General features: G+C 46.0%; 1 pseudogene; it reads left to right on the top strand.

Moving 5' to 3' along the window:
- The first annotated feature begins 639 nt into the window (after positions 1–639).
- On the top strand, positions 640–2,775 carry LOC100719839 (U3 small nucleolar RNA-associated protein 14 homolog A-like; annotated as a pseudogene).
- The last annotated feature ends 1,018 nt before the right edge of the window (positions 2,776–3,793 follow it).

Raw genomic sequence — 3,793 nt, 5'->3', positions numbered from 1 at the left:
TTCAGGTAAAGAACTTCGTTTGGCTTTAGCATTTTCCATATCAACATTCGATGCCAAAAGACAATGAAAGTGCCTACAAAGATCTCACAGAAACTGGGATTTAAATTGTACTACCACAAACATCAGTGTCAAAGCAAGATGAAATGTGCCGCTCCAGAGGACACTACTCCAGCACACCTCCAGCATACCTCCAGCACAGTGCAACCGCTCCACAAGCCAGCCTGAAACCCACAGCCGGAGATGCGCTTGCGCGGTAGACAACCCCCCCTCCCCGTGGCTGCGCATGCCCGGTGGAGGCCTGAGTGAGTAGCGCATGCGCACCAGGAGTCTCCTCCAGTGCTGACCCACTGCGTGTGCAATGGCAGAGTGCACACTGCCAGCTGTGCTGCCAGCGCCACCGCCCCACCTGGACTTCTTGGTACCCAAGAGATGGTATTTGTCCACAGCCGGAGTGTCACTTCAACACCAGCTACCTGAGGGAGTAAAGGTGTAGGTCAAGGACTAGAAAATGGACCAGGACGATCAGAAGCAAAAATCAGTGAAACTGAAAACAGGAAAGTAATGGAGAAAATCCATGAAACAAAAACCTGGTTCAAAAGGGAAAAGGCTTTTGGCTTCCATTTTTGACCCATATTGGTGATGTGGGCTGCCAAGGTAAACGTGATCTGGGATGTGGAGGGCCTCCTGGCTTTACAACAGGGAGAAGAACTTGTGGACTTACCAAACAACTACCCCTTGAGTTCCCGGAAGATGGCGGCACTGTGATGGCGAGAGAAAGCACCAGAAGCTTCTGGAAGCAAGCGATTCTGTTGATGAATAGATGGAACCTGGCTGAGAGATCTGAGGCTAGTTTGAAGGTATAGGCATCAGGTGTGAGTTCTGAAGGAGCAGGAGAAAAACTGGGCTTTTCAGATTTTCTTGAGCCTGTTGGAACTTCATCGGCTGCTGTGAAAAAGCAGCTGATAGAGTTAAATCCAAGGAGCTATGGATTCACCCCTTAACAAAGAGGTTAAACAGATCCACAGAGAAGTAACATTCAATCAAACATCACCAGTCCTCTCCAAATGTGATCCAGTTATTCTCAAGAACCAGCCAGCAGAGCAGCTGGGGTTTCCCTGGAGAAGCAGCAGTCAGCCTTTGCTCCCACAGAACTCGTCTTCAGTGAGTAGAAGGCAAGAATCCTTCTGGAACAGGAAGCGATTAGTCTCCATTCAAACAAGCAGCCCTGGTGACAGACCCTTTATTGGCTCCCATTAAAAAGGCCTCGTTCCGGCTACAAGCCTGGAAGAGGCTAAGGAGCCCCAAGCAGAGAGCTCCAGAAGGCCTGGACTTTGCAGCCCTACTGTGAAACCAGGGCACAAAGGGAGAAGAAAATCAAAGGTAAAAATTTCACAGAATTGTAAAGAAAGAAGAAGCCAAGAAAGCCCTAAAGGACTTTGATTGGCTGTGGAAGGTGAATGCTACTGCTGCATTGGAGCTACTGGACGGAATTGGAAAGGCCAGAACGCTGGAAGGTGTGAGCCTGCAGCACCAGGACGTGGGAAACAGGATGACTCAAAGACAATTATGGCCAACTATGACTTGGAGGCTCCCTAAGGTTGGCAGGAACATTGGCTAAGAACAGAGAAGTGACACAGCCACTCCAGATAATCTCAGAAAGTGAAGAAGAGGAGAGGGGTGCCAAAGAGGAAGAACCTCTTGTCCCTGATGGAGTGGATGCAGTGCAGATGTGTTCAGATGGACCAAATCCGCGGAGGCTCAAGAATTCTAATAGTGACGCAAAAGCAGGTGAAATCCAGACAGACCCAGGACAACAACCTGAGCCTGTCGTCCAGACATTTTCTAAAAGTGAGCAAGATGAAAGACCAGCAGCAGAGGGAGAAATTCTGTTGAAGAATTTGAAGAAATCTGCTCCCTTAGAAAAAGATCTGAGCTCAACCAGGATAGTGAGCCAGTGGGCAGCCAGGAAACAGAAGACTGTAGCAGCCAGGACATATTACTGAATGGAACTGAGTCAGAAATTCAGCAAGGAAACCATCAGTCCTGGAAGCCAACAGTCCAGCAAGGACTGTTCTTCAGGTTGGGAGAGAGGGATGTGCCCCAGAAGAGGAATCTCTGTTGCTTCAGAGGCCAGAGAGAGTAAAGCTTCTGGGAGAACCAGAAGACCTGGGTAAAGAAGGATATTTCCAAAATCAGGAGCTTCCCACACCTTTGTTAAAATGGGAACAAATGAAGAGAAACCCAAATAACCAGACTGATGCCCCAAAGAGGGTGAAAAAGAAGGAGCAAATGATTGATTTCCAGAATCTCCTAAGTGCAGAATCTCCTTTCAAAAGTTCTTGGCCATTCCCACAATAGAGGACTTTGAAGAGAAGGAGGAGAGACCTAAAGCAGATGGTAAAGGAAGCTTTTGCTGGCAATGATATCATCCAAGGTTTCTCGAAAGAGAAGAGGGGGGCTGTGAAGACAATGGATGTGCACCTGACGCTGCCCCCTGGCTGGGGCAAGTGGGCTGGAGCCTGAAGGCCAGTGCTAATAAAAGATGTTGCATTAAAACCCTGAGGGCCCTCCAAGGAAAGACCAGCTTTTGCCAGTGATTATCAAGGAGAAGCGCAGCTCACCAGTTGCCGTGATTCCATACCCGTTCACTCACCATCAGCGATTTGAAAAGAACATCCACCTCCTACAGGGTCCTCACAGAACACCCAGAGGGCCTTCCAAGAGCTCAGCACTCCCAGGGCAGTCACCCACCAGGCCTTGTTATTGAGCCCATGAATGAGAGGATGTGGGCTGCCACTCTTCCTCAGGTCGGCGATCACAAAAAGCAGCTGAGGAGAAACCCTGTGGATTGCATTGCAAGAGGATTCACATCGCGATGTCCAGAGCTGGGAGCCCTGACTCGCTCGCCTTTCATTGCTCAGTGCTGCAGGATCAGTGCCAAAGCCAGCTCGGCATATTGAAGGTGTGATTAAAGCCATGTTTTTGAAAGAAATGGTTTTTATCAACAGTATAACTGCTAAATCTCTAGCACAGCTAAGATAAAAACTGAAAAAATAAAAATCATCAGCATTATTAAATAAATGAGAACTAGTACTACAAAAATACCAATTCCAGTTCCCAAACCCCTCCCAAAAAATGAAATAAAATAAGACACCCCCCATGGAACACCTATAACCAAGGATACGTGTCAGTCATGGAATTAATCTTAAATAATCAGAGACGCGGTGTTGGAAAATGAGATGTGGGAGTTATTCATTGAGACAAAACAATGTAACAAATGCTGGAAGGTAACAGCAGAGAAGGAGGATAAAGAATTAGAGGATGAAGTCTTAGTTTTCCTAAAGAAAAAAGCAACTCATGCTACCTACTGACTCATGTGATCTGAAAAACACAGTGGTGCTCTGTGTATTATTATCTTTCTTAATTTTAGAGGATTCATCTAGAAAATAATAGCACTCATGGAAAAAGATTATTTGGTTTCTGATAGTTTCTGTGGTTTAGTTTGAAGATAGGTAGGATGATGACTCCAGTTTTGTTCTTTTTTTCAGGATTGCTTTGAGACAGTTTGAAATCCTTGCGGTTCCATAAAAATGTTAGAATATTTTTCTACTTCTGTGAAGAGGATGATTGGTATTTTTATAGGGCTGGAACTGAATCTGTAGATTGTTTTGGATACTACGGGCATTCAACAATATCCAATTCGTGTTCGAAAGTGTATTTCCATTTCTCTGTGCTTGCTCAAATTTCTTTCATTAATGTTTTATAGCTCGTACTGCGGAGATAGTTTACTTCC

Source organism: Cavia porcellus, unplaced genomic scaffold (genome assembly GCF_034190915.1).
Source record: "Cavia porcellus strain 051 isolate PalLab524CR breed Dunkin Hartley unplaced genomic scaffold, mCavPor4.1 scaffold_13, whole genome shotgun sequence".
Taxonomy (NCBI): Eukaryota; Metazoa; Chordata; class Mammalia; order Rodentia; family Caviidae; genus Cavia; species Cavia porcellus.
The sequence above is the reverse complement of the archived record's forward strand: the minus strand, read 5'-3'. Positions and strand labels throughout refer to the sequence as shown.